Source organism: Triticum dicoccoides, chromosome 7A, assembly GCF_002162155.2.
Source record: "Triticum dicoccoides isolate Atlit2015 ecotype Zavitan chromosome 7A, WEW_v2.0, whole genome shotgun sequence".
Lineage (NCBI taxonomy): Eukaryota > Viridiplantae > Streptophyta > Magnoliopsida > Poales > Poaceae > Triticum > Triticum dicoccoides.
The window spans coordinates 740329595-740345707 of NC_041392.1; the positions used below are offsets into that span (position 1 = coordinate 740329595).

Consider the following 16113-nt stretch of genomic DNA (forward strand, 5'->3'; position numbering starts at 1 on the left):
CCCCAACCACAGAAATGCTGACGTGTGGATGCCTATTGGTCCCGGTTGGTGCCACCAACCGGGACCAAAGGGTCTCCTGCTTGGGCTCCGCGTACAGACCACGTGGAGGCCCATCTGTCCCGGTTCTGGATTGAACCGGGACTAAAGGGACAAGGCATTAGTACCGACCCTTTAGTCCCGGTTCTAGAACCGGGACAAAAGGCCCTTACGAACCGGGACAACAGGCCCTTTTTCTACCAGTGCCCTCATGCTAGCCAAATTCATTGCACCAAGTAGAGATACTACTTGTGCTTCCAAACACCCTTAAACCAGTCTTGACATAAGAGTCCCCCATATCTACCTATGGATTGAGTAAGATCCATCAAGTAAGTTGTCATCGGTGCAAGCAATAAAAATTGCTCTCTAAATATGTATGATTGATTGGGGTGGAGGAAATAAGCTTTATACGATCGTGTGATATGGAAGTAATAAAAGCGACAGACTGCATAATAAAGGTCCATATCACAAGTGGCAATATAAAGTGACGTTCTTTTGCATTAAGATTTTGTGCATCCAACCATAAAAGCACATGACAACCTCTGCTTCCCTCTGTGAAGGGCCTATCTTTTACTTTTATCTCCTACATTGCATAAGAGTCATGGTGATTTTCACCCTTCCTTTTTACACTTTATCCTTTGGCAACCACAATATGTTCGAAAGATCCTGGTATATATGGCTAATTGGATGTGAGTTTTCATGAACTATTACTGTTGACATTACCCTTGAGGTAAAATGTTGGGAGGCAAAACTATAAGCCCCTATCTTTCTCTGTGTCCAAATAAAACTCCATACTCATAAGTATTGCATGAGTGTCAGCAATTGTGAAAGACTATATGATAGTTGAGTATGTGGACTTGCTGAAAAGCTCGTATACATTGACTCTTTCCTATGTTATGATAAATTGCAATTGCTTCAATGACTGAGATTATAGTTTGTCAGTTTTCAATGAAATTTACGATTCCTACTTGATATTGTGATTGAATTATTACTCTAGCATGAGAGATTATATGAGAAGAATTATATAAGTTGTTGTTCTAAGAATGATCATGATGCCCTCATGTTCATATTTTATTTTTATCGACACCTCTATCTCAAAACATGTGGACATATTTTTCGATTTCGACTTTTCGCTTGAGGACAAGCAAGGTATAAGCTTGGGGAAGTTGATACGTCCATTTTGCATCATGCTTTTATATCGATATTTATTACATTATGGGCTATTATTACACATTATGTCACAATGCTTATGCCTATTCTCTCTTATTTTACAAGGTTTACATAAAGAGGGAGAATGCCGGTAGTTGGGATTCTGGGCTAGAAAAGGAGCAAATATTAGAGACCTATTATGCACAGCTCCAAAAGTCCTGAAACTTCATGGAAGATGTTTTCCAAATATATAAAAAATATTGAGAGTAAGAACTTCACCAAGGGGGCCACACCCTGCCCATGAGGGTGGGGGCGCGCCCTACCCCCCTGGGCGCGCCCCCCTACCTCGTGGGCCCCCTGGTGGCCCTCCGGTGACCATCTTCTGCTATATGAAGTCTTTCGATGGGAAAAATTATAAGCCATCTTCTCGGACGAAACTCCGCCGCCACGAGCCGGAACCTTGGCGGAACCAATCTAGGGCTCTGGCGGAGCTGTTCTGCCGGGGAAACTTCCCTCCCGAAGGAGGAAATCGTCGCCATCGTCATCGCCAATGCTCCTCTCATCGGGAGAGGGCAATCTCCATCAACATCTTCATCAGCACCATCTCATCTCAAAACCCTAGTTCATCTCTTGTATCCAATTCTTGTCCCCAAGTCCGGGATTGGTGCTAGTAGGTTGCTAGTAGTGTTAATTACTCCTTGTAGTTGATGCTAGTTGGTTCAATTGGTGGAAGATCATATGTTCAGATCCTATATGCATATTAATACCCCTCTGATTATGAACATGTTTATGCTTTGTGAGTAGTTACTTTTGTTCCTGAGGACATGGAAGAAGTCTTGCTATTATTAGTCATGTGAATTTGGTATTCGTTCGATATTTTGACGAGATGTATGTTGTGTCTCCTCTAGTGGTGTTTTGTGAACATCGACTACATGACACTTCACCATTATTTGGGCCTATAGGAAGGCATTGGAAAGTAATAAGTAGATGATGAGTTGCTAGAGTGATAGAAGCTTAAACTCTAGTTTATGCGTTGCTTCGTAAGGGGCTTATTTGGATCCATATGTTTCATGCTATGGTTAGGTTTACCTTAATACTTTTGTTGTAGTTGCGGATGCTTGCAATAAAGGTTAATCATAAGCGGGATGCTTGTCCAAGTAAGGGCAGTACCCAAGCACCGGTCCACCCACATACCAAATTATCAAAGTACTGAACGCAAATCATATGAACGTGATGAAAACTAGCTTGACGATATTCCCATGTGTCCTCGGGAGCGCTTTACATCATATAAGAGTTTGTCCAGGCTTGTCCTTTGCTACAAAAAGGATTGGGCCACCTTGCTGCACCTTATTTACTTTTGTTACTTGTTGCTCGTTACAAATTATCTTATCACAAAACTATCTGTTATCACTTATTTCAGTACTTGCAGAGAATACCTTGCTGGAAACCGCTTATCATTTCCTTCTGCTCCTCGTTGGGTTTGACACTCTTACTTATCGAAAGGACTACAATAGATCCCCTATACTTGTGGGTCATCAACCCACAATTCATCGGATCTCGACAAACACGCCGCAAAAAGAGTTACATCGAATAGATATCCAAGAAGATCGAGGAGAACTTTGTATTGAGATTCAAGGAGAGAGAAGAAGCTATCTAGCTAATAACTATGGACCCGAAGGTCTGAAGTAAACTACTCACACATCATCAGAAGGGCCATGGAGTTGATGTAGTGGCCCTCCGTGATCGATGCCCCCTCCGGCGGAGCTCCGGAAAAGGCCCCAAGATGGGATCTCTTGGGTACAGAAGGTTGCGGCGGTGGAAATAGGGTTTCGTGGTGCTCCTGGTTGGTTTCAGGGTATATGAGTATATATAGGAGGAAGAAGTAGGTCGGTTAAGCCACGAGGGGGGAGGGCGCGCCCAGGGGGGTAGGCGCACCCCCTACCTCGTGGACTCCTCGTTTGTTTCTTGACGTCCACTCCAAGTCCTATGGATCACATTTGTTCCAAAAATAACTCTCCCGAAGGTTTCATTCCGTTTGGATTCCGTTTGATATTCCTTTTCTGCAAAACATTGAAATAGGCAAAAAAACAGCAATTTGCACTAGGCCTTGGATTAGTAGGTTAGTCCCAAAAATAATATAAAAGTGTAAAATAAACTCCATTAACATCCAAAACAGATAATATAATAGCATGGAACAATCAAAAATTATAGATACGTTGGAGACGTATCAGGCAGCACGGATAAGCGCAGAGGAATAGGGGGTAAACCACAAACCCTAAATTTCTTACAACCCAGGTAGGAAATCCACCTCCAACAAGGCCACCACATATCTGAAGGTATCTAGGGAGCCTTGGTGGCAAGGGGAGCTAGTGTAGAAAGTTCATTACTCATACCCAATGTCGCCAATGTCGAGGCTTCGGAGGGAGTATAGCTTGCCCACTGAATGGATAAGCTCTACAAGGACATCCTGATGAATTGCATTTTTGCTGTCGACATAGGTACCTAACTCTTGCAATTGTTCTAGCTCGCCAATCTCCTTAGTAGCCTCAAGGTTGGATCCGGTAACCACTTTGTTCGCCTTGCGCAGTGACCTCATTTTCTTGAGTCCCTGGGGTGGCATCCACCTAATGTCCCCATCACGCTTTTCTGGATAACTGCGGGCTCTCAAGTTCATCTAGCTCTATCACAGTCTCTGGAAGATCGTTAAGGCACGTGAGGCGTGCATCAAGAGTCTGCAAATGTTCTAGTTTACCAACTTCTGCAGGCAGAACACTAATATCTGTATCCTTCAAGCTCAAGAACCTTAGAAGGTACATCCGGTTGATAGAAACCATATGTTTGTTTGTTAGGCCCTTGCAGTCTTGCCGATCAAGCAGTTTGTCTCCTTCAAACTCAAACACACTCAATGATTGAGCATCCTGCACATTCATCCCCTCGATGCTATCCTTACGACCATGCCTCGTTGCCTTCTTCTGTGATGGCGATTCTTTCGCCATCTCCTCACTGCCATGAATTGAGCGACGAATCCTATCATACGACATCCCATCGTACTGTCCACCTATGAGGCTAACAAAGTTAGCTTGTAGAGGTTTTGAAACCATGCATGACCTCAAGCGTCATATCATGCACCCGACACGTTTGCACCCTCAAATCATAGCAGGTGACAAGATCGGACGCCAGATCAATCATGCTTCTACTCACCAGCTCAGTGAAGTAAGATTCTGCTACCTCCATTCACTAGTGCAGAACCAGGCTATAGCACCGGTTCGTAAGGCCTTTTAGTGCCGGTTCGGTAACCGGCACTAAAGTGTGGGGACTAAAGGTCCCCCCTTTAGTAACGGTTCCGCACAAACCGGTGCGAAAGGGCAACCACGTGGCACAAGCCAGCTCCGGGGGCAGAGAGCCCTTTAGTACGGGTTGGTGACACCAACCGGTATTAAAAGGTTGAGAGGTTTTGGGTTTATGATTTCTTTTTCATTTAATTTTGTGTTTTTCATTTAAATTCTTTTTCGTTTGCTGGTATTTTACGATATTTCATATTGTACACGTTATGCATATATATATATATATATATATATATATATATATATATATATATATATAAAATCCTAACGGGTTAGACGATGTTCCACCCGACCCGTTTAGTACTAATTATTTAATTACTTTGTTTTGTGGTTAACCACAGCTTTTTGGTCGTGAGGTTATCCAAAAAAACTGATTGTAATTTTCTCCACATAAAAATAGCTTTCTCTGTATGTTCTTGTTACCAACAACAAGCGATTTTTTCTCTATCTATCGATCTGCCTCAAGGCTGCCTCCCGCACCGGCTGGACACGGCCGATCGGCCTCGTCGTGAGTATCACCGGCTGGAGACAGGGGGCCAACGTCGTCGCGTGCCACCACCCGACTCTCTCTCTCTCTCTCCCTCTCTCTCTCTACATGGATGTTTCCAGGTCCAGAATTTTTGTCATGTTGCCGCCATATATCCATGTTGTTGCCACAGATCAGAAGCAAGTGAGTGTAGGTGTCGTGTGGCATCATCCGCCATCTCGGCTGGCAGGATGTCGCTAGCTGACTCTGGTTTGTTGCCACTTGCACCACAGGTTCCTATGTTTCATTGCTTGCTCTTTGAAGTTTGAACTTTCATCTGCTTTATTTAGATGATGAATAGGCTACTGGGAGTAGCCTGTTGAGGCGAGCACCTAGGAGTGATTAACACTGTTGACGACGGCTCAGGGTTAATTAGACGCAACGACGTACGCTCAGGGTTAATTAGACGCAACGACGTACGGCGATTGCATGATGACGGCGGTGGATGCCACCGAGGTGAGCAATGCAACGACCACACATTACCACTTGAAAAAAGATCTACGTAAGCAAACACATATGGAAAGAAATATGGTGCATAATGGATCATGATGATAACGCCTCTACATGCATGAAACTCCAATACTACATACTAGGAGTACTTTATTCCACGTACTTCCATACATTATTTTCACATAGTAGTACATATATACTACCACATATACACGATACTATTTTCTAATGCTACTTCATAATTTTTATTTTATAAATACTCTATTTTTTGTGGCACAACCACTAACTCTACTTTGCCTCAATGTGCAGGTGCAACGGCGGCCAAGGGGAGACTCCGTGACTGCTCTGGCATGACGGCGGTCACGATGACATGCGGTTTACACAGCTGACAGGATACCGCTCCGGCAGCAAGACAACGGTGTAGCAGCAGCCGCGCGACGTACTATACGACAAATGGTCGACCGACGGGTGATTGCTCCAGTGCGGCGGCGGCTACAAAGTATGGTTGTATAGGATCTACTCCGACAACAAACTCCATTGTGAAATGAATGTAGATAATCGTTCAGTCTGAGCTCGAAGAGACAGTTGAGCCATGGATAAAATTGTATTGTTCCACTCACCTGTGTGGTATATATTAAACATTTTTGTATTCAGAGATATACTCCATACTACCTACTTTATTATACTCCATACTACCTACTTTATGAAGATACACACCACGTATTTCATACTCCATACTCAACATACTTCATACTCCATACTCCACATACTTCATACTCCATACTCTATACTTCAAAATAATATATGATACACTCCATACTCCATACACCAAAAATATTACTCCATACTGCAAAAAAGTTATTGTATATTCTCCATACTTCAATAAAATATTTATATACACATACTTTTTTTCCATGAGTGATATTCAATACTTTTGTAAGTAAATATACTTTCCCTGTATGTACTGTAATTAGTATATTATTCTTAAATATACATACGTATAATTCCACTAAAATGATAGGTCCATAGGCCAAACAGGAGTCTGTGTACATATTGTGAAAAAGAATAATCTATATTCTACCTGGAGTATATACCTAAGATTAGGATGTAAGCATGTGCCTATCATTATCGATTCTACTCGATGCATGCATGCATGCAATTAGCCGGCCAGCACCTCGCGGGGTTAGTTGCAACAGAACCGCTATCTATTTTTTTAACTAATTTAAATCGTTGATTAATTAGGTGAGCCATATCGGATCCTTTCGGAACCCAGCGACCCGTTTGTTCGCTGCTAGAGTGGGACACGTGGAGGGCTATCGCTTAGGGGGTAACTACCACTGCTTGTAGATAAAATTTGTCATATATCATCGAATGTCTCACAACCACCATTAGTTCACACATACACACATGAGTTAGCTAGCTATATACAATTTCTCCTAATTGGTGCCTTCAGAGCCAGTGGCATCAGCCTAATTGGTGCCTTCGAAGCACAATGACAATTGGAAGTGGTTCATGGGGGCGGTAGCGGGTAATAGTATTCTCCGTTCGTATCTATGACCTGGTCGAGCAAAAATCCCGCTATTTCCTCTTGAATTGCTTGTATGCGCTCCGTTGGTAGGAGCTTGTCCCGCACCTCTCTGAACTGTTAAGAAGGAGATCAATATGCATGTGTATTAGTTGTGTGACTAGATATCGATAATTGTGTAAAAATTGTGAATAGTGTTCTCACAAACGTACCCATTCCCTGTCTTTGAGATCTGCTCCTTTCGGACGCCATCATGCGAATATTCTCGCAAACGTAGTATCCACACAGATCATTCCCCGGCGCCTGCTTCAGGGCCTTTACGAGAATGGAATTTGATCAGATAATAATTAATCAAGCATGATAATTAAAGAGATGGCAGCTAGCTATCTAGTAGTACTTAATTACTTACCTTGGGTCGATACCATTTCAGGTTTTGTGTCCATTGGCCTGGAGTGACGTTGATGAACTTTGCCCAAGCCCTGCCCGCCGACAAAGAAAATGAATAAAGGGGTTATTAAATAGTTGTTATCAGGAAATGACGAACTAATTAAATAGGCCGAGATATAGTTAATAATGATTAAAATTACCTGTTTACTATCCCCTTCACGATGGTGTAGTCACTTTGTTTCTTAAGTAGTGAGTCCAGTATTTCAACTGTTCCTTCATCAACTTTAATGATTAACAAGATCCAGTGAAAACTGCATGCACACACGTTTGCATGTCTTAATTAAGCGGGCATATATATATGTAAGCAAAAACATGTAGCTAGCTAGTAAGCAAAAACAGAATCTGTAGTACAAGACAGTGTGACTCACAGGAAGTTGTAAGGAAGTAGTATATCTTCATTGTATTTGAGGCGCTTGAAGAACTCTAGCATGCTTTCCTCTACACTTGCTCGATAATATGTATCTAAGTTCCATGTGTATTCATTAATGGTATTTGGGTCAATGAACCCAATGCCATAGCGTGCACCTTTTTCCATTTCATACATCTTCATCCTGCATAATACCATGGAAAAGAATATAGTGAGGATAATTACAGGTAATGATTTATCAAAATGATCACTATAGCTAGCTTGAGACTTCAATTACACAAAGAAATCACTTACAGACAATAGCAACTGATGATAGATTTGTCGAGTGCGTCTTGATTGTATAACTGAAATAGTTCTGAATACTCAACGGACACAGCTTTCTCATGGAAGTAATGATCCTTCTTGACATTCACCATGAGGGACTCTCGATTGGAAATCTTGGTAATGTTCAAGTACCATTGATGCAATTCATACATTCTCGTTGGGAGCTTCTTGACCTCGTCTGGCTCGACCAAAGGTTGGCCCCAGACATATTTCTGTTTTATTTCCTCCTCTCTAAGCGGAGACATGGGCTCGATATCGAGGAGTTGTCCAACAGTGATCATGAGCCTTTCAGCCTGCTCAATATGCTCCTCGGTTATTACCACATCGCCCAGCTCGGGAACGTTAACGGTTTGCCCACAATAATATTGGGCGCGCGTACTCTCATGTGTTGTTGGCACAACAAGCGGGGGGATTGATTGCGCCGCCTGTTCTCCCAGCTGGGGAACGGTTTTACCACTCCTTTTGCCAGCTGATTTGCTCGAGCTCGAGCTCGCCTCATTCTTTAGACGTGCTCGATTTAACTTCCTGAGGTGGCGCTCATAGTCTATGTCAACAGGCTTGGGAGCTGGTGCTCATGCCATACGAATGAAGTGGTCAATATTTTCCTCAGGCACTCTCTCCCTTGGCGGCGGTGGCGGTTTCGGTGCAAAATGGGCTTCCACATGGGCCTTCACTATGGCTGCGTTTTCCACCTCGGACTTGTCGTAAGGCCTCTGCGGAAGAGGCGCGAGGCTTGGACCATATTGAAATCGCTTGCCTCCGCCTGCACCTCCCGTACTACCTCGAATTGTACCGCTACGCACCATAGCTGTGGCGGCTCTCTTCCGTGATTGCTGAGGCAGCGGAGACGGCTGACGTGGCTGAGTTGGAGGAGGAGGAGTGGCCTGAAGCTATGGTTCTCGTCGTTCTCTCTGTTGGGCTCGAACACCCCCGATCGAGCCTCTTCTATTGCAACAAGTATCTTATCTTCGGCTCCGTTCAGACATACCTTCTTCGAAACTAATCCTGTCTTCGGGTCCAACTCCCCCCATGCGCATAGAACCAAGTCTTGCACCTGGGGGGCCAGCTCAATGTAACTGGAGTGACACCTGCATCCTCCATCTCTTTCTCAGACTTATCCCACTTAGGCATTGCCACCGCGTAGCCACCTGGCCCCAGCTTATGGAACTTATCCTTTTTGCGGCATTGGCCTTGTTTGTTCTCGACCGTTCCTTAGATAATTATGATTCCTTGAATTTCACGAAATCGTCCCAATGAGCGCTTTGCTTCTCTAGTGTTCCCTTGAATAATGTTCCATGAGAGTTTCCCATGAGAGTTTCCCATGCCTAGTAGGGTGAAATGTTCCATGAGAGTTTCCCAAAGCAGAACTTTTTGTCTGTCGTCGACAAAAGTAAGATCTGGACGTGGTTTTGCTGGCTCTCTCCATTCTTGAAGGGAGATCGGGAGTTGGTCCTTCACAAGAACTCCGCACTGACGAATGAACTTGTCCGCAATCTTCTTAGGCGCTAATGGTTCGCCATTAGGTTTGATGGCCTCGATATTATACTTTACGCCCTCCTTCAACTTTTAGTTCGGGCCTCGTACTGTCCTGCTGCCTAAAGATTTGCTCGATTCGGATGGCTGAAAGAAGAAAGATCGATTCGCTAATATATCTTCAAGTCATTTAAAACATGTGATGATCACCAGATGCCTGCTTATATAAATATACCTCGCTGGTCTTTGTTGTTTCAAGATCAACATTTTCTTCGTCATGTTCATAGTTCATGACTTCATCAATTCAGTCGTCGCGATCGAATATCATATCACCCTCCCCGGTGTTGTTTAGATATTCGGAGCCGTCATAATCTTCTTCATTCTGATCATCATCTGGCCCGCGAGGATTGCGTATGATATTGAACAGGGCCTCTTCTCCCTCTTTGCCAGTATTGTCCGCCATAGCTTTTATTTAACTAATCCAAAAGAAATATATTCAAATTACAATGCATGGATGCAATCAATTAATAAGGAAAAACTGAATCAATCATAGTACATAATAAGCATCATCGAATATAATCTCGAATACGTTGTCTCAAATAATAGATATAATCTCGAATACATCGTCTTGAATAATATATATAATCTCGAATAAATCATCTCGAATATTATATATCAAATAGATCACTAGCTAGCTAGCTAGCTAATAAAGATCGAATACTAGAGAGTAATCTAGGCCACTCGCGGTTCCTGAGGCGCGGGCGATGGACAACCAAAGTGAAGGAACCATCACTGGATCATAGCTCGGGTGATCTCCCCAAAGAACCTGCCAGGTATTGGAGAACCTGACGTCCATAGCAGCCATGTAGTGATGGACGTGCTCGTCCTCCTCCCTGACACGGCGATGTACCACCTCCGGCGGGGCCGGCTCCCTCTGCACCGAAAGTGGCCCACGCGAATGCCACCAAAGGAGATCAGGGTCGCCGACGGGACCCGGGGCCGGGTTCCTCACCAAGCGTCGCGCCCCTGAAAGTAGCACCTCCCAGTGCCAGCCCGGCGGAGCCCAGTCCTGGACATGGGTCCTCTGAAGCAGGACGTCGTCACGAACGGGTCGATGGCGAGGATGCGGGCCGGGCATCGTTGACAACAAATACTATATGCCGCAAAAGTAAAGTAACATTTTTTAAATGATGGATTGTGATTTCATATATACAAATTCTAAATTTTATAACTAAAAATAAAATAAACTAAAAACATTGACCATATCTAAAACTAACATTTCTATAACAAATGTTTTGTTTAACATTTCTATAACATTAATACAGAAAAAAAACTAACATTTCTATATATAACTAACATTTCTATAACATTAATACAGAAAAACTAATAACTAATAACAGAAAACTAAAAACTAAAAACAGAAAAACTAAAAACAGAACAAAAATTATGTATGTGTGTGTATGTGTGTGTGTGTTGTGTGTGCAGGCGATGGTGTGGGGACGGGGACGCCCGCGATGGCGAGCCAAGGCGATCGACGGCGCCGGTGGCGCGTGCGGCGGCTTCGATTGGAGGGAGGAGAGGGGGGACTGAGGCCCACAGCGCAGGCGAAGTCGAGGCAACGGCGATGGCGACGCGGGTCGGTGCGGGGACGGGGATGGGCCGGCGACGCGGATGGCGCGACGGGGGCGGCGCGACGAGGACGGGGCGGCGCGGATTCGACGGGGACGGAGCGACGGCGGCGGCGATGGTGCGGGACGGGGCGGCGGCGATGAAGCAGAGAGAAGTGGGAGGAAACTGACGAAATTTTTGTAAGTGCTATATATATAGGAGGAGCCTTTAGTACCGGTTGGAGCCACCAACCGGTACTAAAGGTCAAATTTGGCCAGGCCGAGCGGCGGGAAGAGCACACCTTTAGTATCGGGTGGTGGCTGGAACCGGTACTAAAGACCAACCCTTTAGTACCGGTTCCAGCCACCAACCGGTACTAAAGGTGGTGCGCTGGCGCAGGTGTGGTGCGGCAAGTTTAGTCCCACCTCGCTAGCCGAGGGGCGCCCGCACTGGTTTATAAGCCCCAGTGCGGTAGCTCTCTCGAGCTCCTCTCTTAAGCAGGCCTTCCGGGTCTACATCTGCTGCTATGCCCTGATGGGCCTATTGGGCTAGCGGGCCTGCATCCTGGCCCAATTAGAATTTGGGTTTATAGTTGTATGTAGGCTGTTGTGGCCCAGTAGGTGGCTTTTTCATTTAGTTTTTTCTTTTCTACTTTATTTATTTTGTTTTATTTATTTTTAGTTGTTTTTTGCTGTATTTAGAGTTTCTTTGTGAATATTTTTGCTTTAGGTACAAAAAATTAGAAACTTTCAGTTAGTGCCGGTAGTTTTCAAATTTGAATAGTTTAAATTTTGAATTATTTGAAATTTGTGTGAATCACTAGTTTATGAATAACTTAACTTTAAAAATACATTTTTCAGTGATTATTTTTTATTATGTTTAATATTAGTGTGTTTTATCATTATATTCAATTTGGTAATGCTTAGGTTATTTAAAAATGAAATGCCTTTGTAACAGATGAGTTTTCGTCCGAAACCCTGATAGTTCGAAAGAGATTGTCCATTTTGTACACGAAGTGCATCCAGCTTTTGCTATAACCCTCTCTACTTTTTTGCACATGCTATGTGGGTAAAATTGTGATACCATGCCAACTTTCAAGCTTTTCGGAGTTCATTTGAAGTGTTTTTCAATTTAGCTAAAAAATCAGTAAATGCATGAAAAAATTTGTTTGCACATAAAATTTCTTCGCATTTCAAATGCCAAAACACATAACTACCCTAACTATTACAGAAATTCCCTCTTCTTCAGCTTCTTCCCGCATTGTCGGCTCAGCTTCTTCCCGCATTACCGGCCCAGCTTCTTCCCCCATTGTTGTATCATCGTATTCAGGGAACACATGGTCAGGATAGCTGTCGTCGTCCTCTTCTTCTTCATTGTCTTCCATCATAACCCCTCTTTCTCCGTGCTTGGTCCAAACATTATAGTGGGGCACGAAACCAGACTTAAACAGGTGGACGTGCATGGTTCTTGACTTAGAGTAATTTAAATCATTCTTACAGCCAGCACATGGACAAGGCATAAAACCATCCACCCGCTTGTTTGCCTCAGCCGCAAGCAGAAAAGTTTGCACGCCATTAATGAACTCGGGAGAGCATCGGTCATCGTACATCCATTGTCGGCTCATCTTCATTACACAACACCGAAAAAGACCAAATTAATACAAGTTCATACATAAAGTTCATACAAGACTTAAATGCAACAAACAAATAACTCTCTAGCTAAAGAATTTAAATGCAACAACAAATGCGATCAAGATCGCAACTAAGGTAACAATTGATCCAACAACATAATGATACCAAGCCTCACTATGAATGGCATATTTTCTAATCTTTCTAATCTTCAAGCGCATTTTCTCCATCTTAATCTTGTGATCATCGACGACATCGGCAACATGCAACTCCAATTCCATCTTATCCCCCTCAATTCCTTTCAATTTTTCCTTCAAATCCTCGTTTTCTCTTTCAACTAAATTTAACCTCTCGACAATAGGGTCGGTTGGAATTTCCGGTTCAACTACCTCCTACATACAAATATCTATGTCAACTTGATGGGCATAATTTGTCATAAACACGAAATGCAACAAATAGTTTTAAAAGAGAATATACCACATCCGAATCATAACCCGGACGAGGGCCGACGGGGACGGATATCAAAACCATGGCACTATGTATAACAAACAACGTATGGGTAAGATAATTATACGAGTAACTATATATCCAAATCACACAAACATCAATTTTTTTATATAAAACATTCATGAACAAGAGGCTCACCACAAGGTGGTGCCGGCGATGGGACATTGCGGGCGATCGATGGTGGTTACGACGGAGATTTAGAAGGCACTAAGTAAACCACACCTACATATGCAAACTAAGTGTTATTTTTGACCTCAAATTGCATAAAAATCAAATACTAGCACATATATATAATTCCTCCCAAATTACTAAACTCAAAAATCAATCAATATATAAAGCATTGCAAGAGCTAATCTAGCAATGAGAGATGAAAGGACAAAGTTGCTAACCTTTGTGATCATTTGAATGGATGGGGGCCTTCAAATCTTGACAAATTTTGGGCAAAATGTGTGATGAGATTTAGAGGAAGAGGGAAAGAACAGAGAGGAGAGGAGAGGGGAAAGGGGAAGAACAGAGCGAGCACGGGTCGACGAAGGGTTTATGTAGGATGACCTTTAGTACCGGTTTGTGATATGAACCAGTACTAAAGGTGCTGGAGGGGCCCCAGACTGACAACATCCTGCCACCACTCACTTTAGTACTGGTTTGTGGCACGAACCGGTACGAATGATGTCCGCCCGCCTAGCCGTTGGAACCGGCACTAATGGACACATTAGTGTCGGCTCAAATTCAAACCGGCACTAATGTGCTTCACATTTGACCCTTTTTCTACTAGTGATTAGTGTCAACCCCTGCTTCTCAGCAATCAATCCTTTAGCAATCCATCTCATCAATAACCGATCCTTGACAATCACATAATCCTCGGGGAAAATGATAAGATACATCATGCAAACCTTAAGATGATGAGGTAGGTGGTCATAGCTCAATGTAACTATTTGTCTCATCCCCTCCAAGGTAGGGTGGCTGCCCAGTAGTGAATCAATTAACTTGAAACTTATTTCCCACATGTGTATGCTTGTAGGTGAATTGTAGCTTCCTAAAAGTATGGCAATACTAATAATTGCCAATGGCATCCCACCACATTTTTTAAGACTTTCCCCATAAACTCTTCCAATTCCTTGGGGAAAGAGTAACTCATCGAGCCAAATGCTCTACTCAGGAATAACTTCTTGGAGTTTGTTGGACTTAGAGCTTTGATACAATGGGTGTAACCACTAGTGTCATTGCGGGCCTTTGCAACATTATCTATCCGAGTGGTTACAATGATTCTGCTGCTACAATTATTGTGTGGTAACTTGGACCGGATTGCATCCCAAATTGCTACGGTCCATACGTCATCGATCACAATGAGGTACCTAGATTAGTCATAACTATAGATGTTAAGTTGAGCCAAAAGACATCTCTAGTGCAAAATCATGATTGCCTGCATAAAAATGTATTTTGTTTACAAAGTTTTCTATGAACTTCTTATTGAACTTCGTGCACCACAATTAATAGATCTGTAATGTTTTTTATCACAGAGGAGATCGATAGTGTGATGGCGATAGGAACTGAGAATTAGTATACACGTCATATTTTGCTCCTATATCACTAAAATCATAATGTGAAATTTGGGTATTGTAGATTATTTTGGCATGTACAGAGGCTCAATGATTTCTCTGGCTTGATTAAAATTACATTTGTATATATTTTCATGTACATAGGTCTAGACATTTTGATCTTTTTTCCGGGAAGGGGAACTAGAGAACACACAAGGGGAGTGCTACTTCATGAGCTTGAGTTGATTTTTCCCTTGAAGAGGAAAGGGTGATGTAGCCAAGTTGAGATAAGTATTTCCCTTAGTTAAGAACCAAGGTATCAATCCAGTAGGAGGCACAAGCAAGTCCCCAATAGATGCACCTGCACAAACTAACAAACACTTGCACACAACGTGAAAAAAGGGGTTGTCAATCCCTTCATGGTCACTAGCAAAAGTGAGATATGATAGAGATAGGTATAAAAGATAAGTAAAAGTGCAAAATAAATTAAATATAAATAAAGTGCAGCAAGGTATTTTTTGTATTTTTGGTTTTATAGATCCGAAAATATATGATGGTAGATAGACCCGGGGGCCATAGTTTTCACTAGAGGCTTCTCTCTTGAAAGAATGCATGGGGTGGGTGAACAAATTACTGTTGAGCAATTGATAGAAAAGCGCCTAGCTATGACGATATCCAAGGCAATGATCATGAATATAGGCATCATGTCCGTGACAAGTAGACCGAAACGATTCTGCATCTACTACTATTACTCCACATCGACCGCTATCCAGCATGCATCTAGTGTATTAAGTTAACAAGAACGGAGTAACACCTTAAACAAGATGACATGATGTAGAGGGATAAACTCAAGCAATATGGTATAAACCCCATCTTTTTATCCTTAATGGAAACAATATAAATATGTGCCTCGCTACCCCTTCTTTCACTGGGTGAGGACACCGCAAGATTGAACTCATCACAAAGCACCTCTCCCATTGCAAGATAGATCACTCTAGTTGGCCAAACCAAATCAATAGATCGGAGATAAATACAAAGCTATCTTAATCATGTATAAAAGAGTTAAGAGAAGACTCAAATAATATTCATAGATAATCTAATCATAAATCCAGAATTCATCGGATCTCAACAAATGCACCGCAAAAGAAGATTACATCGAATAGAACTCCAAGAACATCGAGGAGAACATTG

General features: G+C 42.8%; 1 pseudogene; it reads right to left on the reverse strand.

Annotated features, from left to right (window-relative positions):
• Positions 1-3568: 3568 nt before the first annotated feature.
• Positions 3569-15097, reverse strand: LOC119334155 (annotated as a pseudogene).
• Positions 15098-16113: the final 1016 nt, after the last annotated feature.